The sequence below is a fragment of the Larus michahellis genome, chromosome 11 (assembly GCF_964199755.1).
Source record: "Larus michahellis chromosome 11, bLarMic1.1, whole genome shotgun sequence".
Taxonomy (NCBI): Eukaryota; Metazoa; Chordata; class Aves; order Charadriiformes; family Laridae; genus Larus; species Larus michahellis.
This window is the reverse complement of record NC_133906.1, coordinates 6985726-7009837: the sequence shown is the minus strand read 5'-3', so window position 1 is coordinate 7009837 and position 24112 is coordinate 6985726. Positions and strand designations below refer to the sequence as shown.

At 37.8% G+C, this 24112-nt stretch overlaps 1 protein-coding gene across 1 annotated transcript in view; it reads left to right on the top strand.

Moving 5' to 3' along the window:
* TENM2 (teneurin transmembrane protein 2) overlaps positions 1–24112 on the top strand; it is a 1449326-nt gene that overhangs the window by 300481 nt on the left and 1124733 nt on the right. The window contains exon 5 of the mRNA XM_074604292.1: positions 16972–17041. The gene's annotated coding sequence lies outside the window, so the exon portion shown is untranslated. The remainder of the gene's footprint in view (positions 1–16971; positions 17042–24112) is intronic.

The following is a 24112-nucleotide window of genomic DNA, read 5'->3' as shown; positions in this document are numbered from 1 at the left end:
GCTCTTTCTAGCTCCAGCTGTCTCAATCTATGATATCAGATTTTCTTCTACCACAGTTACTTTGCTTAAATTATTTACGCATAGACAAATTTACACGTGAAGTCAGTTGTATCAGTATTCGTAGGTACCCAAGAATTCACTGATTCTCTTTTCTGGGAGGAATTCTAGTGCATACGGTATTTTTGCTTGCAGGTTGCATATTCTGTATGAAGAATTGTCCTCAGTTGGTGAAATGTTGTGATGACTCTGCACATCAGAATATAATCAAGTTCCAGAGAATATCACACTGAGCACATATAAACTGAAATTCCTGAATTACACAAACAGGCTCTAAAATAAGTATCTCAGATACAAACAAGAGTAGCTTCAGTGGTCCATGGTTTAGCACAGGTTTTAAAAGCCATCGAGAACCCTACATAAATTATCAGGCAGCAAGTCTTCATTGGGTTTTCTGTAGCTCTGCATCTGCAACAGCCCTTGCTAAGCTCATTTGTAACTAGCTCAGATGCATCTGCGTGAGCTGTAAGTACTACTTGAATTTGAAATATATAGCTGAGCTTTTTGTATAGCCAAACTCTGTGAGATGGTTCCCTATTAGTCTATATGTTTACTTGTTTGGTTATGGACCTACTTAGGTGTATGTAAAAGCATTAGTTTCCAGATGTGTCAAAAAAAAGTGCTTTGATTTAGGCATGTAATTGTTCCATGTCACCTTATATTCACCCCAGCTAAAGAAAGGGTCTTGCTTCGCTGTCGTTGTTTAGATCTGTCAAATGATAAGGCCACAAATAAGCGTATATAATACTGTTAAAGCTAGGCACATGGGCAGAAATAGCAGTAGAAGATTGGAAACAGCTCTCTCTTGTCAACAGAAATTTTGCTTCTCTGAACTCTCATCCATTTGTAAGTAATTAAAATTTAATGCTCTTTAACATGATTAGGCAAAAATCTTAATCATAAGGCAGATTGACCTACATGTCTGATAGACTGAAAAAATGCCACCTTACACAAATTTCTTCTGATTACAGTTCTTGATGGAACCAGTTATTTGGGAATGGGGTTCTGCAGACTCTGGACACAAGGGTATCAACAAGTGCTTTCAAAGTTGATTAAAGCACCAGAGCTGACTTATGTCATCTTAATCAAGTGTGCAGTACTACCAAGCTGTTTCCAGAAGACTTAGGGAGTGTCTAAGCTTTTCTTATGGCAAATGCTTTTTTTTTTGAAGTGAAATCGTTAGAGTACATTTTAAGATTAAAATATTTTGAGGGTGTGATTGGATCTTGATCAAATCTATGCTTGATGATGATGAAATAAGATAAAATGAATTTTATTAGCAGGATAATGGTGGTACAAGATCATATATCTTCAGATTTGTCAATAATAAACATAGATTGGAAAACAGAATAAGATTTCTAAGCTCTAGCCAAAAGGAAAGGACTGAAACATTTCCGGACAATGTAGAGTATGAAGGAGACAGTGTAATATGATAGAACTAAGAAATTAATGAATTAAAAACTAAAACTTGTGACCTTTGTCCTTGGGTGTTCGATTTGCTAGTATCCTCAAGAGGGGGCTGTTAAGACTCTTAGTTGTCATTTGTTGATTGTTGCTGGTGCTGAATTTATATTGACATTAATTAAATCTGTGCTTGAAGGGCTCAGCTTGGAGGCTTAACATGGCTAGAAAGAGATGCTGAAGGGATGCACTAACATGCCTAGAGATATTAAGGAATCTCATAAGTGATTAATTCATATACCCTCCTTTGCTCAGGATTAAAACGGTCACTAGACTTGTTTCCCAGAAGAAAATTTTGACTGTGTCAAGTTGTAGTCTATTGGATTTGGGATGGGTAGGAAAGAAAGAAGTCTGCCTGTTTCTGTGGCTGGGGAGCACTTAACCTGGATAATCTGCATATTTTTGGCTTAAGAAATTCTCTACTATTGTAGGGACAAGGAACGCTAGTAATGTCTTTAATATCACACTTTTCCTTTAGCACACAGATAATTTTTAGAATCTTACATTTCTGGCATAAGGTCATAAACCCGTTCAAGAACACTGCATGCGCCATGCCACGTGGTATGTGGGATGAGGGTCTGTGGCTCATTCTGGACAAATCATCTTTTCCTGGCTGGCTAAAACTTCTGACTGCTGGACCCCTTCCATCTGCATGTTTCTGTGCTCCTAGATCCATGTCTGTACCAAAGCCCCAGGTGGAAATTCCCCTGAGCATTTAGATTCAGAGATCTATTTTTAATTTGGGTAAATATTATCAGGGATGGACTGTATGCAGATATCCTGTATGCAGATACCCTAACTGTGTCTTACTTCTCTTATCTACTTCAAGGGGGGAAAAAATGTAGCTTTCTGGGTAATTTTTTGATTCCTACTGAACATTAAGCAAGTATTGTCATTGAAATAGCTAGTGTAACTTCAAGAGTTTCTTGAGTGGTAATAACTAGTTTAGATCCCATTATTTTATATATTAACTTATAGTTCTTTGTCCCTGTAAGCGTTATTTTGCATTTATCAATACTGATTTTCCTCTGCCATTTTATCACTGAGGCACTAAATATCGTTACATGTTCTGTAAGTCTTCTCACACTTAATTTGTACTACGTTTAATAAATTTGTGTCATTAGAAAATGTCATCCCTTCCCCAGGTAATCTATGAACACGTTGAGCCACACAGTCCCTAGCATAGTTCTCTGCACGATTTTAACTGCAAAAACTGTTTATTACCTGTTATTTCAGGTTTTTTATTTGCTTACGAATCCGTGCGATCACTTTATTTTATATACCGTGGCACCTAAATTTCAAGAGCATTTTATGAAAGACAATAATGAAAACTCTTTGGCTATCCAATCATAAACTTTCCCTATTAGTGATGTATTTGAAAATTCGTATTAGTTCTGCAGAGTATCACTACGCTCTCAAGGGTGCTTACTTAATCCATTATATCGTATATCCATGTATCTGCCGATTCTACTCTTTTTAAGCATTCCTGCCAATCTACCTGAAATGATTTGCTGTACTTTTTTGAATTCCTCCTTTATATAATTCTGAATTCCTACTTTGTAAAAATTGTACCATATTTGCTATCTTCCATTCTTTTCCTTCCTGAAGCAGATTTAAACAATACAACGCATATAAGACTTGAAGGCCATTTTCAAAAGAATGCCGCTCGTTTGGTGAGAATATGTGAAAGAGAAGTGGTAAATGGGGCCAAATTCTTGGCTAGTAGAAACTAGATAAATTTCGCCCATAATGTGCCGCTGGTCTAATTTGATGTGAATAGCCAATCTACCAGAAAAAAATAATCAACACTTCAGTAGTCATAGAGGTCAGTGTAAATCACATAGTTTGCTGGGAATACACCCAAGTGCCCAATTGGGCTTTACAGCTCCAATTTGCCACTGCGGTAGTGACAGTGTAGTAATCAGTATTCCTTCTAACTAGGCTGAGGCCTTAATTAAACAGTAGACCCAACATGGGGCAGAACTTTGTCTGTCTACTGTAAGGACATTTTGTTTTTGTCAGGCCAGTATGTCCTTTCCTTGAAGGTAAGCTGAGGAGACCTTAAGTGTAAACATCCCAGTCCATTTTGGTAAATTTACCAAAAGCATTAGTCCCAAGTGAGCAGTACAATACCAGAGGCCAAGATTAAAGTAGGTCAGACAAAAGATTTTTGGCTCAGTCTGCACGGTTCCATTCTGGGTGCGATCACTACCTAGGTAGCTTCAAGTTAATTGAAACTTTTAATCTGATAGCCTTTAAGCAATACGACAGTAGCACTTCTTACCTTAAGCTATTTTCTATTTTGAATGTTAAGTATATCTAATATGTTATGCTAAGAAAATAGTAAATGTGACAACCTCAAAATATCATTTTAGAGTCATGTAGCAGAAGACACTATTTCTAGGTTTTTTTCAGAAAAATATTATGAATGCAGATGTTGAACAATATCAGCCTGTGATTCTGTGAAATACTGTAGTGGCATGCTGAAATGCAGGCACTGTGGAATGGGAAGACCACAGTTTACCAGATAAGCCAGGAAGGTTCCAGTGGAAAATGTTCTTTTCATTAAAAAGTTAAAATTTTCATGAAAAAAATACACTCTATGTCTCACCCTGGCCTTAACCTGGACAGAACCTATTGTTTCTCTTTGTAGGGAAACAGGAATAGTGGGGATTGACTCTACAAGAAATATGAACCCAACTTGTTTTCTTTACTGAAGCAGCCTTAAAAGGCTTACGGAAGGGTTCATCAGCAAGGCCAATTGGAGTCTAATTTTGTTAAATAAATTTAAATGTATCCCATTCTTTTCTATGCGTTTTTCTGCACAATTTCTTGCCCTTAAACGTAAAAAGTAGATAGGTTTTTTTTGTAATGTTCAAGATTTTGTGTTTCTCTGTGATTTATGGATCAATACCATTTGCCTTAAGGAAAAAAAAACCTAACATTTTTACCTTGGTACCATTTTCAGCATAAAACAGCTTAATTTACTGAAGACAGATTCCACTGGAAGTATTTGCATTTAAGAGAGCTTATTTGTCTCACACAGTATTTGTGTGATTAAAATTGGCATGTGAAAATTATTTTGTGCGGTGATCCACGTTCACATCAAATTTGAAGTTAAACACATAACAGAAAACTTTGAATTAGTACTATTGATGCCTGGTCGTATTAATATCAAAATGTATAATGCTATAAAATATGTTTATGGCATTGCAATTGATAAGGCTGTTAACGCTATGTAGTATTAGCACTTGCAATTGTATCACTATAAAACTAATTTATACTTGCCGTAGTAGTCTCTGACATTCAGCTTGAGATCTAAACACATTTTTATAATCCGTGTAGTATTTTTCCATGCAAATTCTGCATTTCTACATAAACAATAATTTGCGCTCCAAATTGAAGGTTTTTCTTAGTCTGCCCTTCTCAGTTTTCCTGTTTATTTACCTGTATCCTCATGGAATTAGCTTCTCCATGCTTTTTAAAACAACTGCAGACAAGCATATAAAAAACACTCCAGAAGCTTTACAAGAACCATCAGGAATTGCATTTTTCATAGACTTGTCTGTATCCTTCCTTGTTGCTATAGCTTGGTAATACTGCCTGGGGTAGATACAGGGTTGAAGTATTCCCCAGCCTGAGAAAGCAGTGATAACTTCCATAAAGGCACCATACCTGTTCTTTATTCTTATTTTTAGAGATGTTTCACAGCTTTTTCTTAGCAAAGTGAGATTTTTTCCTGATACAGTGCTAACACCCATTAATGCTACTGGATGAACCTATTATTTTTGATTGCTTTCTCTGTCAGGAACGGGTCCGTGAATTTGCTTGATCAAGAATAATCTTGGATCCAATGTTTGTTTTTAAGTCTTGTTACAAATCAAAATCTCTTTTGAACTTTGAAAGGTCTCTTGAAAGTGTCCTTCAGCATCTCTGAAACAGGTACATAAAATTACCATACAAGTAGAAAACCAAAAGCCACTTGTGTGGTTATTGCATGAGTAAAAGATCTTTCCACCCCCTCTGCTATAAATCCTAAATTCTGATTTTAACAGCTTCCATTCTGTTCCCACATGCAATGCCGGTTATATCATGAGTCACTGGAGACCATCTTCCTTTTAGCCTGCTGCACTCCAATATCTAAACTGATTTGACAGTCAAATATGGTTTAAATTTTAGGAATATTGTGATTTGAGCAGGACTTTTCAACATCCTAAGCCACATTCATTCCCTTTTCTAAGAGATGGATGTATGTAATTGTGCAGAGAAAAACATGCTTTTTGCCCAGCAAAGTTAACAGGTGAAGAATGGCCTTTGTTCTGCCAATAACAAGAACGAATGAAAATTTGCAATGTATGAGTGGACAGATTAATTTTATAATTTTAAAGTGGAAAGATAATGTGTCATTTCAGTTTTGCCCTTTGAAAACCAATGCTTTCCTGGGGAGGTAGGATGGCCATGGCAGAATAACACACACGCTCTGTTTAACTACAGGCATCTCTGCCAGCTCCGGGACATGCTCTTACACAGGAAGGGCTCCAAGCAGTTGTCTGAGTCCTTTCTGCATACCTCTGGGCTGATAGGGGATTCCCGGGGTGGGGGAATTACGAAGCTCTTTGGCATACTCTGTGCTTTTTATTCTAGCTGATAAGCTACTCCTTAGCTCCATGAAGGCTTGATATCTTCTAAGACAAGCCACTCTGAGATTTCCTAGTGGTCGGCCCCCAAGACATGAGCTCCACTTTGTCATTTGCTTTCATTCCAGTCTTGCATGTTCTTTTTTGGAGGAAGATTACTCAAAATCATGCCATCTGTAAGGCTGATCTAGTTGTATCTGTATGAATATTTCACAGGTGGCTACACGTGTGATCTCTTTATAATACCAAAGTTACCAGGCTATTTTAAACAGTTGAACTCAGTCTTTAAAGTTAAAAGCAGGTATGATACAAGGTAGCATAAAATGACTATAAGAAGTCAGTTTCTCACGGACAGTTTCAGTGCCCATGAGCTGTGGTGAAAAGAGGGAGAACAGAGCTTTCTCCATCCCAAACCAAATCCCAGTCTCCCACCCTCACCCTGCTCCCAGGCGTCCAAAGCCCGGGCACTGGCTCTCCGCACGTCCCCACGCCAGCATGTGGCTGCGCAGGGAGCCGCTGCCTCACATTCCAGCAGCTTCCCATGGGTCAGTGCTTCCTCCCTGCCTGCCGACAGCTCCTGCCTCCCCCACTTTCACAGAGACGAAGAGTTCACCTAATACCCCGTTACCTGTGCTTGAGCACATCCGTCATCAAAAAGGCCATTCTGAGCCTGGCCTGCCTTAGCATGAAAATATATTTATTGTTTATATTTTATTGGGGCCTCCAACACAGGCAATATTCGAGCTGTATTAATCACTGCACATGGATCAAACACAAAGTCTGTACTCCAGCAAACTCACACGCTAGCTAGGAGCAGGGAACAGCAGGCACATGCAGACAGATAGAATATGAAACAGTGAAACCATTCATACCGTAAATGGTGATTTATTTATTTTTTAATGAGCGCAACTTGAACCTGTAAACCAACTGTTTCTAAGGTCTGTGTCTTACTCACCCTGATTTACTAACGCTCGGGTTCCAGCAAGCGTGGGAGATGCAAATCTTTGTTTTTCCTGTAGACAATAGCAATACACATCTTGCCAAGATTTTTTACCACATTAAAAAGACTTTTTTAATATTATGATTGTACAATCCAGCTTTCTAATCTATTAGTTTATGTTTGCATAGACTTATTCTTACTACTATGAGGAAAAAGATTTAATCCACAGGAGGACATAAAATTGTGTTTCTATGAAATCCAGCTGCATGTACATGAGAAAACAGCTCCTCAGGAGCTGCCTCCTCTCGTTTGGTTAAGCAGGTGTGGAAGTTTTCCAAAAATGTTTTTGAGGCGCTGCTGTAAATTCAGAATAGAAATGAAAAATCATCTCCATTTCTATTTCACAGGAAAAAAATCTGTTTTCTTTGAAGATTCTTAATATTATCAAAATCCAGTTATACTTTCTCTACTTAGAAGAAAATGCAAGTGGGTAAAGGCTACAAAGAGTTCATTACCGTGCCAGGAACAGCCCAGGAAAGCGGTGGTTTGGTCAGGCACGCTGAGGTTAAGTAAAGGCAGTGTGTCTGCTAACACTGACAGCAGTGCTAATTATCTGTGTTTGGGCAGGGGCCCAGCAAGGATCCCAGCCAGCCCTTCTCATGTGTAAGATAACACCGACAATAGAAGAGCGACTGCGGCTTTTGTCTGAAGGATCACTTGTGCTGCACCATGGGCTGCAGCCTTGTGCTGCGTAATCTCTTTTGCTGAAGAGCCTACACCCAGCCATATAACATACTCATCTAACAATGGCAAGTGGGCAAAGTCTGCCAAATAGTTTATTAATTTGTGATATAAAGTGAGCTCTCCCCTTTTCTGTGTTTACAACCAAAATCACTTTAGTCAAAAGATAATGGCATTGAGCATAATGGATAATTTTTTCCCCACCTTCTTTGACCTGGGTTTCCCCAGGTTTGTAATTGGTGCGTCCTAAAGAGCAGCTGCTTCTTTAGATGAAGGAGAAATACCAATACCTATATTGCCTTATCTACATCTGACATTCCTGTCACTCCTCTATGTAGACATGATTTAACCTTGCCATCTTCTGTTCTTTTGAGGAGAAAATTGCAGTCCATTTCTCCTTTGATCTGTCATCTTGGAGCAGCTGGCAACCCCTTCCGCAGACAGACATTTTACTGCTGAGAGTAATACCCCAGCAATCTGTATGTACTCGGCCTTGACAAAATGACTGCGTATTCAGCAGCCAAGGAGTCGCTTTCCTCACTGCTGTGGCATTTGAGCAGTTTTGCAGATTCATACTTCAACTGTTACTTATTATTGCAGGTTCTTTGAAGCAGTCCTCCCCGTTATAAAGAGACAAGTCCTTGAAGGTAAACAGCAGTAGTCTTACAAGCAATAGACATACTTCCTAGCTTTCAACAACGCCTGCTTAAGCATGTGCTTAAATTGAAGCAGTGTTATCTTTGTAGCTCATGGAAGCTATGCATGTGCTCTGGAGATCAGTTGAGATGTATGGAGAAGTAGCTCTAAGTGGTAGACACGTTGCAAACAAAGATCAGGAAAAACAAGGTGACATCCTGTCCTACAGAGCTAGGAATGTGGAAGCGTTAATAGAACAAAAATGTATGTGCTGCATGCAAACTTTAATGCAATTGGTGATTTAAAATCACAACATCTTTTTAAATGCAGGTTTCCAAGTCCCATTAACTTCAAACAAGAGGATTCATATTCTATTTAACTAGACTTCACATGGAGCTACTTTTCATTTACAGTATATTCCTAAAGGTAGAAGCAGCAGGGAGATGAAATGACTTCATTTACTGGAATTACAGCTTCTTTTATATAAAACGTTAATCATTTTATATATGACAACCTTATGCTTAATGTTGCTAGAATACTCCTCATAAAACATTATTTTGTGAATGCATAGACTCTCCTACTGAGCACATAACAGCTTTCAGTGGATGTGCTAATCCAGTTTGAATATATGTAGTATTTAATCTTAATTATGATGCTGAAGTCTATACAATGTTAATTATTCATTTTGCATGTTCCTTGCACTTTATTGTAATTCATAATTTCCTTAATCAAAATGTATTTTTTAATTATAGCTGTAAAATTTGGGTGAAACCTGCCTGGTAAGCATAAGCAGACTTTTTTGTTTTGCTTAGATTTTAGCGTAAAATGACTAGGGGAAATTTGCCGAATTGGTGAGAAAAGAATGTTGAATGAACAGCGTTCAACCAAGTAAGCAGCATCTCCCCAAGCCCTCAGCCCGCCCTCCTGCAGCTGCTGGAATCAGCAAGGACTCTTCCGCTGACATTTGCTAAATCAGAAATCTCAGGGCTTGAGAGCACAGGGTGATTTTTAATCTGGCATTCTTGCCTCCTTTTCATCAGTACCAGAAGACGGTAAGCTTCTGCAGGTAGTGTAGTGCAGTGCATATTTCTTTGAACAGCTTTCAAACTGGATAAGACGGCTGCCATAGTACACAGGAAAAATACTAAGTAGAATTAAAAAAGCCATTACAGTTCCAACATCCTTAACCACATGTATTAAAACAAATGAGAAAATGTAGCAGAAAAATAGAAGAAGATGATGGGTGGTGAGGGTTATTCTGTACAAAGACTAGGAGTAGAAAGTGTCTCTATTTTAAAGTATGGCAGGACACACTTAACATAGAGTAACAATTTTAAACTACTGCTGCTTTTTATATAGAATAGGCTTTAAATAACAGCCAAGTGTCAAGTTACAAATGTTGGGAATGCTGAAGATGGTAGATAGTGTCATCTCAGTTTCAGCATTTAATTGAATATTTATATGACACAGCAGAATAGTAAGTTCTAGCTTTTCTGGGTTTTGTTTCATTTTAAATGCATGTATTTTTAAGTGGCAAAGAACTCAAAAATGACTGAAGAGAGCACAGTATCGTAAATGTGTACATTAGCAAGCAAGTCAGAGATGTGTGCCCTCTTTTCCATTTTATTCTTTCTGGAGTCCTGGGGGAATAAACTCCAAAGTACTTGTGTAGGGGTTGTATTATCATCCAGAGAAGACTAAAACATATACGGTCTCATAAAGGAAACCTCTGTGTCTTGGCAAGTATGTTCTTGCAAACCCTCGCCATGCCAAATTTACAGCAAGCTATTGATGAAAGTTACTTGTGAAATCACCAGGGAGGAAATCGCATCTTTTTAGCCTGAAAGATATATTGGCAAATATGAACTGCCACACAAGCTTTGATGTGAGCTGCAGCTGCAGCTCCTCATCTGTCTGGAATGTCATAGTTCAGTAGCTACACCTTTGGTCAGATGTTCTGTGCCAGATCCCAGACGACTCAAGGAATATATCCTTTCTCATTAGTTATGTAGTCATGAAATGACCTTTAGAAGGGAAAATAAAAATTCTAATGGAAAAAAATTAATCTGTGTCTTAGGATCTATTTTCCTCATCTAGGATTTGATGCTTCAGTTTTGGCTTACAGGTAGAACTACTCAGGTTCAAAATCCCTATACGAGCAAAATAACCTTGTTTATGAAGTTGCCCGTTCTCCCCTCATCACCTGGGAGTTGCTGAGCCAACCAACTCAGATGTTAACACATTGCCAGTATTCAAGAGTGAGCTCCTTACAAAAGGGCGCCAGGAGAGGCTGAGCACAGAGAGAAGCATAGGGGATTGTTAGGCAGAGGGATTTGTTGTTTTCAGGAGTAACAATTGCAAGTGTTAGCCAGCCAGACTGTCCCTCTTGCCGGCATTGACTTTTCCAGGAGATCTATGCTGTAATTATCTAAAATTGGCTGCAACTTTATCACTGTAATGATGCTTTATCATTATCCAAGGTTCTTTGACCAGTATGTTGAAACGTATGTATCGTGTCTCCATCCCCTAGAACCATCTTACGTTGCAGTTTTAGCCATTTGAAAGGTGGTACCTCACAACATTTTACACACACAGTTGTAATATCTTGCAGAGATGATACGTTAGTTCTTTGCTCAGTTGTGTCTTGTTTTTTTTCAAGAGGAAAGAAAGGTAACCCATACTTAAAGGATATATGATGGTTTATAGCTGGAATATGCAATTTTTAAATGGTTGATATTCTGCATTTTAGAGGCTTTTGCAAAAATCTTGGTATTCCAGTGATGCTGCAGACTTTCATAAAGCTGTTGTGACATTTAAGAAATTAGCTGTGAATAAATCACGAATCCTCTGGAATAGACTGTGGAAGTGCAGGGCGATTGGAACTGTAGCTGTAATAAGCAAATAGCAATCACTGTTGTTATTTTTTGGAGAAGTTGATTTCAGGGAGAGATTTTCAGTTTATGAGTTATGTTAAATCTGAAGTACCTCAGCATAGAGTGCTTTTTAAAGTCAATATAAAAGCTCAAAATAAGAGTTTCAATAAATTTCACTCTTTTTCTGTTCTAGAAACCTTGTTCTTTTTTTGCCTTTAGAGTGCTTATGGTCTAAGTATACAATCGCTCAAAACACATCTATTGTAGAAGAGGAATTCTCTTTCCAGTTTCCAATCAGCTGTACAGGATTTATGAATGTTCCTGACAAGGGGATACAACCTACACAGAAGAGTGTTTCACTAATTTCTGTCTTACTGGAAGTTTTGAATCACAACAGCTGCTTAAGAGATGCATTTAAAATGCATTTTAAAAGTTTCTTTAACTAAACAGCTTCAAAGATATCTATTTAAACCACTTTGTTTCTTCTTTAAAATCTAATGTCTTCTCTTTCCTTTCCCATTTTCCTAAGCTGTACACTTCTAAGGTTTGACCCGTAGCATAACTGAAGGCAGTAGAAAAGTTCCAAGAACAATACAGCCCTTTCAAGCTTTCCCTAATGTTCTTCATGTTCTCTTCTGTTGTCATTTTAATCTTCTGTTACTGTCGGGGGTGGCTATTTCCTAGCTCTCTGGTGTTTGTGTGATTCTTTGTTTCTCCTCTTTGGCTGTCTTTCATGGTTTCCAGCTCTTCGTGATATTCAATGAGTTGATCACCTTGTGAGATTGTACAGAAAAGATACTGATGTGTATATATTATATCATAACAAGACTAAAGCCTCTTAAATGAGTTACAAAATAAATACTTAGAAGTTTATTTTAGAAAAGATTACTTTACATAATTTAAATGTTAACACAGAATTTGCAGAAGCTGGTTGACTAGGTTTAGAAAACTCTAAGGGTCTGAGGAAATCAAGAAGAATAATCAATGGCAATTCATATTAATTTATTTTCACAAATCGTTCATGAGTAGTCTTGGCTCTTTCCTTTGTTGGGTGTATCAAATTCTTAGCTGAAGGATTTATGCAGGATATATACACTTTTGGTCTGTCTGAAAAGTTTGCAGTATGATTATGTACTGTCATTAGTTGTGACATATGATTGTGATACATCACATGATATTTCTTCTTTCCTTAATGGATTGAGGTTGAAAAAAAAAAACAATCATGTGGCTTTTGTTTGCTATTCACCTAAAAATAAGATTCTTACCAACCATTTCCTAAATATTTAGGGCAAACTAAAATCACTGGTACTAAATAATAACTATGGCTGAATAAAGCCATATTATACGGTATTGAACTGATTCTGACGTGAGATACCAGGACAATATTACTTAACTGCTTAATGTAAAACTAAAATTGTGGTTTAGAAGAAAAATTGCACCTTGTTTATACCTTATTCAAAGAAGACCGAGATCTCCAGTTTGCTTTTGAAATGTAATTATTTTCTCATAGCTGTCTGGCACAACCTCACTACACTGACCTGTGTATGGTTCACTGGTAAATTGCAGCGTCCTGCATGAGAAAAGAATAAGTCCCAAATCCCCCCAAAGGATTATTTTTATATCATATTCAAGTGATCTAGCATCCGAGGCTAGATTAGCTAAGCCGCTATTGTTTTTTAACGTACAGTCATAATTGAGAACCGTAGTTTTGTCTTTCAGATTCTGTGAACCAAAGCTCAAATGTTTTAAACAAAGTGATAATAAATAAAATATGAGCTCTACAGAAATTGAGGGGGTTTATGCCAAAATGTTTCATATGATTATCAAGGAAGTAGTATTACCTTAATTAGGCTTCTTTAAACATTTAAAGATGTTTCTTTATTGACAAATACATATCTATGTTTTGTTAAAAAAAATAAATAGTTCAAAACTATACTGAAATTAAGTTGAGATGAACAGCTAATGAGCAACACTAACAAAATATTCGGGGAAAGATTGTGATGTATTTCAGTTGCTTTTTGTTAGCTTTCATTTTTCTACTTGTATTCAATCTTTAATACTGAATGATTGATTGACACTGGAATTCTACATTGAAGTTCTACATTCCTCGTAGGTGTTGGCTTAGTTCTAGTTTGGAGCTGCCCCAGGAGATGCAGTTCGATACTACTATCTACTGGAACCCTGAAATAACCAGATAACTTCTGCTTTGCGGCGTGGTTTGTGCAGTGCAGCGTCATGTTGCTACACAGAGACTTGAGGTTTTTCTGTACAGATTTGGAATCCGAGGCACCACGCTGTTTGAGAAAAGATGCATTGCAGAAGTGATGTGCTCGTCGTCTTATAAGGACATCGGCAGTGCTGCAGAGGGGCATGGGCAACTGCCTGGCCAAGGAATAATAGCAATAGCAAGCCTGAAAGCAAAATTGCTCCCTGCTTTCTCAAAACTAAATTACAGAGATGCTGCAGAGGAAAGAGGGATTGAAACACCCTATCTCTGGTCATGATGACAAAAGAATCTTGCAAATAAGCCAGGAGAAACACAGTGGCTAGCCTCGCAAACTACCTAAAAATGCCAGCTGTGTTCAACACTATTGACTACTATCCAGCAGGTGGGACAAAGCCCGTTAGAAATTTGCTTAAAAGCTGTTTTCGTAGGGATGTTTGACTTCACATTAAAGAGTTCTTTGTCAGCTGAAGGGAATGATAGATAATTCATGCTATTTTAATGGTTCCTAGATGTCTCACTTTAAGATACATTCACCATTAAAATAACCTATACCCTTACAGTCATAGACTTTGTATGTCTGTCCTCTACCACATATGGAAATATATGTGTATAACCGTGTGTATCACTTCGAGGTTAGGTGTTCCTGGGGTGTATTTATCCAAATGCACACCTAAATTACGAATGTTAGATCAGTGCATCACACACATGTGTACAAGGACAATCTCAACGTAGGTTATATGTACCCCTAAGTATTTTGCTTATCCACGTGTAAATGGGAAGTACACTTATTTTGATTATTAACACTGTTACTTGGACTACTTTTTGTACCATGAAACATTTGATATGCTGAAAATACTTGTTATGACAAGACAATATAAATACTAAAATACACAATGTTCCCTAATTTACAGATACTGATTTCTTAAACATTTCTCATTTTTTGAGGCAATGGCTCTAAAATTTTTTTTTTGTATTTGTACTTCGTTTGACTTTAAAGCAGGATATGCAGGGCAAACATGTGGAGGAATTTCCTTTGTTAATGATCTAGGTTGCTTTCAGAACTGACTTTCCATATTATTCAAATTTTTGATATTTCTGTATCAAAACTGTAGAACTACTCTGACAGAATATTTGTGTCAGGATCCTAGCCCATCAGTATTCCAACTGCTTTGATAAAATATTTCATCTTCTATAATCATTCCTACCTGTTCTTGAAATTAATACTGCCTGGATTATTCAGTAATACTTGCTTATGCATTGTGACACTGAAGACAATAAGATTAAATTCAGCATGCACTCATATAACAGAATTGTAATTTGTGCTTGAAAATTAAGCACTTGGAAGTGCTAGAGAAATACTGCTCTTAAATGACTCATCATCTATTTAATAATAATAACAACAACTTTAGAAAAGGTAAACTTCTGTTCTTATTTGTGAGCTTGCCAGAGCTGCAGGTTAGCAGTCAAGGTTTATGGATTCTGCTCTCAATATTGCCAATGTATCCCTTGCTTGACTTAACGCAGTTCAGCAGTTTTCTCTTAATTTCAATTTAACCAATGATAGAAATTTTGCATTGTTAACATTTGCCTCATTATGAGGGCAAGAATATTTGATGTAAAGGACTCAGCATTCAGCCGGTCATGTTTGGTTCTGTGGACTGAGCGCCTGCCAGCACCTCTTCAGGTACTTTCCCAGCACTCGTCGTCTGCTTTAACTTCCACACATTCCGCAACTTCGCTGCAATGCAAACCAGAGCAGGAAACTAGGGACAATTTGGAGACTGGCCTCAAAAGCAACTGATTCAAACTAAAATGCTGACATCAACACTCACCAAATAAAAGACATAAATCAAATTGCTTCCAGTTGACCGCATACGAGGATGCTTGGAAGGTTCAAAATGAGCTCTGAACTCCTGAGTTTGTCCTGTGCTGAAAGTACAAGACCTTCCTCATTAACAGGGAATTACAGAGTTAAAATTTGGCAGAAATTTTATTGGCACAAAAGGGAAATGCTTTCAAGAGAACAGCCGTCCAGAATGGATGCTGTAAACCAAAGAAGCGCTGTTTCATCATTAACTACCAGCCAGACGCAGAATTAGAGTTATGTTAGAATTGTACCTGTTGTATGTTTTTTATTAAAAGGAAAATAATGGTTTACTTTAATTTCCTCAGCACTATTCCTTTATTCCAGAACTTGCCTTGCTTTTGTTTGTTTATTTGTTTGTTTTTGGAGGTGGATGCGGGGTTCATTAAGGATGTGTAAATCTGAAGACTGCTAATGCACTGCATATTCTTTGAACTTCTACCTGGATTACAAAACATTGCCAGCTTCTAAGTACCAAATGCAAAGTTAGAGCCGCGTGCTCACCATGGCCTCCTCAGTATTGCTGGCAGACAAGTTTTGTTAACAGTAATATGACCATTTAGATTTAGTATCCTGTTCAAAATAGCTGTCACTGCCTACTTCTGAAACGCAGGCAAAACCAGAGACACAAAGCCACGCTGATATCTGATTAAGCAGAGGTAAATCCATAGATCTCCGCAGTTTTTGCCCACTTAAATGAAGGTCCAAATAAGTACTTGGATATTTATTAGAACTACTCCCGCTCTGTAAGTGAGCCAAATAGGCAAAATTTGGCTGAAATTGTTATGGAAATATCTCTTTATCTATTCGGGTTGGGTTTGGTTTTTTAGTAAGTTTGAGTTGAGTAACCTTTTCATTATAATTAATCATTTCAGATCTTAGTGACAGTGACAGATTATGCATGTAGCTGAAAGCAGAAAATGTAGCATAAAGTGAACAAAAATTTTTTTTTTAGATTGCATGTGTGGTTTTTTTAACTGTTATTTGGTTTGAACTAACATTTGAAACAACATTTCTGGGATAATTGTATGTTATTGCCTAGTTGGAGTAAACTATGTAGTAGAAGGATGCTGAAATATGCTATTAGCATCATACTTCTAAAATCATAACCTTATTCAATGCTTGCTAATGAAATTGAACTAAATATTCAGGATGACACCCTCTGATGTTATACTTTCACTGGAAAGAAAATTTGTCTTACTGTTAATACTACTAATACGTATTGATAGGTAAGAAATAGAGTCATTAACTGAAACATGTGGTTGGCATCATTAGAAGAGAGTCCTGTCTCCATGCCAAAAAGTTACTGAATACAGCTGTGAAGGATTTGTTAATTGTGGACATCCTCAAAGGAGCCAGCTGATTCTGCTTTAGTGCCTTTTCCAGGTGCATTGCATGAGGGATTTTGCTTAATATATTGGTAGGGCTGAGGCTGCTACTAGTTGTAGCACAAACTTCTTAGCCTGTGTGTAGTGAACCCTGTGTGCATGCAAAGCTCTGAGCTTCCATGTTTCTGATGGTTGCTTTTCTTGTAGGGCCTGTTGTTCTTCTTGGTAGTAAGAAGCTGCTGCGGTATTGGACGGAAACACACCGCTGGAGCCTGGGGTGAGTGTTTAGTTTCAATGTTGTCACAGGGTCCTTAGTCTGTGAGCAATTCTTTGTGGACCACGGCTGTTAGCTCTTTGGAAGAGGCAGTGGCCCGATAGCTTTATCCACCAGGCAGAGTTGATCGTGCACTGCTGAATCCATATGCTTATAGTGGTTGTGCTCAAATACGTAAGAAAAGTTAACTGTCTCTATGTAAAGGCTGCTGGTTAGCTGAGTGTGCACTGACAAGCATTTTCTGATGTGTGATATTTTGATGTGTTAGATATGCTGAGCTTGTCGTGATATTCTATATGGAAGAAATACAAGCTTTGGTATAATTGTTCAATGATAACTTACAATACCTTTTTTCCCCACAAACATGTTTAAACTTCTCCTGCCCACTCCCCACCTCCCCCAATAGTAGTATTTTTTAGGAACATAGGAAGACTTAGATGAGCAATTTCTAGAGCTATTAGAAATGAAAGGTAAGGATTTGTATTTAAATCATGATGAAGAAATTATTCAACGTCTTTAATGTTTTTTAGGACTTTTTTTGAAAATTAGGATTCTTATTTTTTATGTCATAAAGATATGCATAATACACAGGTTAAGATCTTTAATTTAACATGGAAATGAACTAAAAAGAAGAGCATTTTAGTCTTTCTGAATTTGCATTACATATTTGCATTTTAATGAATTATCTGCCTTTCACAGACCTAAAATGAATTTTAATCTAATAGCTGAACCCTTGCCATATGGTGCTCTCACTGAGGGTTCAAAGCAGGATTCTGTTACCTACAAATTTTATTCTTGGTTTTAATGGTGAAATGATAATGTGTACAGTAACATAAATTACAAATAGTTGTAATACTTAAACTCATATAAAGTACCAGTGTTTGATGCCTTCAACTTATGTCTCCCAGTTCCATTTCTGTTTCTAGAGACCGAAGTAATTGTGAAACAACTGGCTAACCTTTTTAGGTAGCCATGCTAAATTTGGCTTGTCCTGCTCCTAGAAGCAGGAAAAAGACATTGTCTCTTTATGTGTACGTCATGTAGCTAGCCTTTATGTCTTTTGCAATTAAATGTAAGAAAAACATAATAACAAGAGCTTTATCAGGAAGTTTTGGATAACTTAAACAAAAATTTGGCCCAGTCTGCCTTTCAAAGGACTGTGCTTATTCCTCCTCCAGCAAGTCAGCTAAATCAGAACAATTATGAGGCATTGCAGGAGAGTTTAGATATGGCATCGCTCTTTGAGGTGTATGCCGTGTACAAGGTACTGTTCTTGGCTCAGGCTCAGGAGATCCAAGCAATGTACTCGGATTCCATATTCTGCTTGGATTTATTAAAGACTTCGGCAAAACTTCTTACAAAAGTTTTACAAGGGAACCAAGCAGCCAGGGCAGTAGAAGGAAGATCCTAGCTTGGTAAATAACTATTAAAAGTTGGGGAGGCAGAGTTAGGAGTAAGTGGGCATTTCTTAAGCAGTCCTTACAATAGGTTATTCTTAAATTGCTCGAGCTTGTCAGCAGGCTTCTGCTGACACCTGTGTTGTTGTAATGTACATTCATAAAGGACCTGGAAGGCGGTCTGCTGTGAGGCAACAGTTTTATGACTTCTTTCAGGGTGGTAAGGGTAAGTACTAGCTGTGTTTGAGCAGAAGGCCAATAAAATGAAAGTGAAATTCAGCATAACTTCAGTGGTGCACGTAGGAAGAAAGTATTACTGTTTTTTTTTTTTTTATATTGTCCTGCTTTCAGCTGGGATAGAGTTAATTATCTTTCTAGTAGCTGCTGTGTTTTGGATTTAGTATACCATACCATGGATGTAGACATCATACTCGGTGTATAAATGGTGGTTGGCCAGGGGGGTAGGAATCTGTGACTGCTTCGTGGGACAGGCTGGGCAACAGGTTGTCAGGTGGTGAGAGCGGCTTGTGTTGTAGCACTTTATTTTGTATATTTTTTTATCATTAATAGAACAGTAATGGAAGAGGAAAATAATAATATGCTGTCTTCAATCTGTAAGGTTTTCCCCCCCCTCCTTTTTTCCCTCTTCTCCCTGCCCTACTGGGGAGGGTGGGGTGGAGCGAGCAAGCGGCTGCGTGGTCCTGGTTGCTGAGTGAGGTTAAAACACAACTTACACATGTGTTGGCCTCCAAGCAGACAAAACCCCCTGATATCTTGCTCCAGAATCATAATAATAGGTAGTTGCGTGGAAAAGCCGGGTTTAGCCATCTCCAGGAAAGCAGGACTCCATCATGCCATAACGGTTACTTGGGAAGACAAATGCTGTCATTTGAAATGTCCCCCTTTCCTCCTCCTTCCCCCCAGCCAGGGTATGTGAAGGCATTGTGTTTGGTATCAGAGCATTGTGCAGAGCAAACGTCACAGGGCCTTAAACTACAAAACAGTGCATTCAACCAGAAAGTAAATATCTAAAAATTCGGTTGTGTGCTGTGCTCATTTCACCAGCAGGTTGTGGAACTACAGTTGCTACTGCTTTCAGAATAGAGTGTATTTAGAAAAGAAATACTTCATATGGTTCCAGTTTGACTTTCATAAACCAGCTTTCATAAGCTGTGAGTTGAGATAACCGCTGCTTGTACTTCACTTTACAATTTCCTGGTCTTGCCTCACATTCTGAGGCAACAAACTTTAATCTTGTCGTGGAATCATCCACAGGTACACAGGTGAAAAATTATGAAAATCTGAAAGGTTACTTCCCGTGTGGGATTTACAGTTGCTGGGTACAGGTGGAAGTGTTCTAGTCTTTTGTAAAGTGCCATTGCTAATTAGTCAGGGTGGTGTCGTTTATTTCTTTTTGAGGGGACTTGTTTGTGATTTGGGGTTGGGATTTTTCTATTTGATTTGGTTTCTATGTTTTACTGCAAACTGTGCTAAACTCTTGTTTTAGAGCAAGCATCACAGAACACATCTGGTAAAATGGAATTGGTTTGTGCTGATTCATTCCCTGCATTATTGCATCCAATGATGCTAAGTGGACAAAAAGGAAATAGGAGTAAGAACGATAAGATTCAGTTGGCAGATGCTTATATTGAACATGTCTGATTAAATCTTGTATTAAAAGGCTTTAGTGGGCTTTGATTTTTAGACTCGGTAGCACATCTCTCTGTCTTTTATGAGATCTAAATTATCCTAGTTATTAGTGGTCTTAGAAAAATGTAAGTTAAATTACAGAAATAATCATATGCCTCTGGTATTTATTTTTCTCATTACCAAACATATCACAAACACGGTAATAATATACAATGGGAACGTAGGTGCTTCCTGATGTTCTTTATCCTCAGGTAGCTTGGCTATTAACCTAATTGCCTGGCTACTTAGAATGTGGACGGGGGAAAAAAGGGGTTTGAGTCACAAAGCCATAGTTTAAGGTCATTTATAAATAAGAAGGTTGGCGTTAACAATTCACACTTTGAATAGGCTTCTGACTGTCTTGGGGTTCTGTAGCTAGCTCTGTCATGATGTATATAAGTACTTCTCAAATAATAAAAACGGCAATAACAGCTATGTTCTCTCAGTCTTCTTTTCCAGATAGTAGAAAAAATAAACCTAGCCTGTAGGAACTTTGCGTGTAGAGTTCAGCAGACATGTTGTTTGTGTTTAAGAGAATGAATTATTTAGGGAAAGCTAATTTAAAGAAATTAGTTCTGCAATTAGAAATGAAAGATTTTGCATTTTATTCCGTCCTAGTTTTTGAAGTTCTCTTTGTAACAGTTGTACACTTTCATGTGTAAATTGCTTTGATACTTTCAGGATAAGATTCATGTCAGCCATTCAAAGCCATTTCAAAAAAGAATCTCGGATTGTGTGACAGACAACTTGTCAGGCTACCAGTGCCCTGAAATTTGGATTTGAATTACAGAATACCTGTATGAACCAATTCACATTAATTACTCATTGGAAAAGATCTTCATGTACCAGGCATGCTTGAACAATTTATAAGCTTCCTACTCATCAGCTAGATAAATTCATAGTTATTTCATGTTTAGCACCTAGTTTAACAAAACATTCTGGAAACGAGCAACATCCTGAATATCAAACTGATGGTTTGTTAACATTAAGCCAACACTAAAAGCATCTGTACTTCTAGGGGTTTTCTGAGGTTCAATGTCCAGTTTATGCCTTTGAAGGACCATAATCTCGTACCTTGAAGGATCTGTCCTTTAAAAGACAGTGTGTAACTTTGTGTTTCAGAGCTTGCGGCGGTAAGGAAAGCAGTCTCAGAATCTTGTGGATTTTCGAATGCTGAAAGGAGAAAACCTTAAATATATACCCTAGTGAGATAGAAGAATTACAGTAAGGCCCCATAATTATCAAGAAATACCCTGGCCTGAAGTACTGACTTCTTTTTAGAAACAGGAGACTTTCATAATGATCATATAAGTAAACATTTTTATTTTCATTTCCTTCATCTTTAGTGACATTTTTCATGTGAAAATGACACTACAGGGCTACTCTTCCTCTTAGCTTCTTTTTATTACTCACAGACATATGCTACTTTGTGGGAAAGTTGTAGGACCTCCAAAAAAGCTTAATAGCAATGCAGAAAACCTGATAAGGTTATTCTCCCCTCTTTCTCCTTTAATACTAGCAAAAGATTTTGGGACACCAGTTACAGTTTGACCTCTTCTCACACCCTAGAAACATCTTTTTGGCATGGTTGGTATCAATTTAGCCTTGAGCCTCAGAAGAGAATGCTGAAAAGCATTCATAACAGCACAGATATGCGTCCCCCCGTCCTCCCCCCTCCCCCCCCCCCCCCAAGTGTCATTCTGTTAGAGTGAAGGTATTGGTATGTAATAGGCATTAATGCCTAGAAGGTTAGTAATTTGAAATATAGCCATGGATTTATTCAGACTGCGATGTTCATCAAATACAATATGTATGACTGAATATTTCATAGTGGAAGGGACATGTTGGTGGTTGTTTGGTTGGGTTTTTTAATAATACCTGTATAAAATAGTGTACCATTATTAAATTTCCCCCTATAGTCAGACTTGGTTAGTGGTATACCTGAATTTCCATCATTCCTGGAGAAAAATTGACTGTTACATGTCTTGCTATTGCTGATATTTACTCCTTGCTCAGTGTGCATGTGTAACACTTAGGAACATTACTGGATATTATAAGCAAACACTTAAGGGCTACAATCACACAGAATAAGACACATAGTCCATGTCAAATCCCAACACACATGCATACAACTAGAAAAGATAAGCTCTAACCCCTGGGAGATAGCTTAGAAATCCAAATCACTTTAGGGCAAACTTCTCAACTGTCATTCATTGTGAGAGATGTCCCTCATTTTGGAGCTAATTTTACCTCTGGCCCACATAGACTTGAAGTTGGCTGACAGTGGCTATTGTAAATTATTTATGGGAGGAAAAACTGAATCATGGAGCTGAGAAGATCTGAAGTCTTTTTGTTGGAAAAAGACATGATTAGTACATCACTTAGAAGTGTCTTGGTTCTATAATCTTTTCTCATTACATTGCTTTCTCTCTTAAAGCCCTGGCCATTTAAAATCTGAGGAGTTTATAAATGGTAATGGATCTACCAGCTGTTTATTCAATGGAGAATGTGTTTGAATTCTGACTGTGTTCTTCCGATGCTTTATTATGTGGCCCCATTTTATCTTAATTTCCAGTAACTGTCCTTTCAGTTTCAAAATCAAAACTTGAAAAATCATGGCAAAATGTAGTCTGCAAGTATGTTCTGAATTTAATACAGTCAGCATCAAATTCCTATTTATGTATGAACAACAAACATCCTGTAAATGAGTTTTTCTTAATTGGTTTTCACGAAATTTATAGGTGGTTGTGTTAACTAATCTGTCATCTATTGCTAAGCAGTACTTCTGTTTTATTATGCCCTTTCTAGTATATGTGAGCGTGTATATACTTATTCCTTTTAAAGTTTTGAAAGGAAAATAACATATGGGGTGAAAAAAAAAGGAAGATTACATTTGCATGGTACCAATTTGAATATTTAATTGAGCTCCTTTGTGCAAGACCATGGTTCCTGTGTGAAATTTCTGCCTCCTTATTTCTAGACCCCATTTTTTGTACTAAGAAAATAAACATCTGCACTGTTATTGAGTAAATGCATCATTTGGCAACTCAGTGTGAAGGAATACTGTGTATTTGTTTCAAGAAAAATATTGCTCTAAAAAGTTTCAGTGAATTGAAGGGGTTCCCTTGCTTGAAAGTAACATTGTGACTCCTAAATATACATGGACTAAATGTTGCTGTATGGTATATGAACATCCAAAAGCATAAGTTTATCCTGTAAACATTAGAATCTGTGACCTACATGCACTTTTCCCTGAAAAATGGTTTCCTGACATCCAATGTTGGGACCACAGTATGTGGTAGAAGTACTGATGAAAGTTACCTAAAGTGTCAGAACTCTCAAAACTCTTTCTGTATCCCTGGTCAGCAAAACCAAATATATTTGCATGGCTGGGTTGCATCAGAGGACCTGAGCTCACTCGGCAGTGACCTTCCCAGAAGGACACAGGGGAAGCATTCTGTGCCCAGCCCGCCTTTGCTGGGTAAAGGTCTTTGGGGGATCTGGGCCCCGTTGCCCAAATGCCCTCTGGGCATTCGCAGGCTTCCAGGAAATACAATATATTGAAAATCCTAATACTGATTGGGGAGACAAAACGTTAATATAGCGGTGGGGCACAGTCTATGTATAAACCGATATTGTTTATGCAAACCAGTAAGCAATGACAACAAGCTAAAACTTGCAGTCTTTGGGACATACTGTTGAAAGGGGCTACAGTCACAGATGGAAGGCGGTAGTGATTCACGCTTCTCTGTTTAGCACACTAAGGCAGTTAGGGTCAGCGGTGGTACTGCTTAACTGCAGCCCACTCAGAAGAACTGGTCTTGGTCAAATTAATGAAAGTCATTACTTCAGTTGTTAATTTGACTTGCAAATAATGATTTCCATCTATAGTAACTCCCAGCTAAATCTGGAACTAATACGAAGGATCAGGAAGAAAGTTCTCATTAGATCAACCACTAAACAGTTCTCACACGCTAATGCTTATATC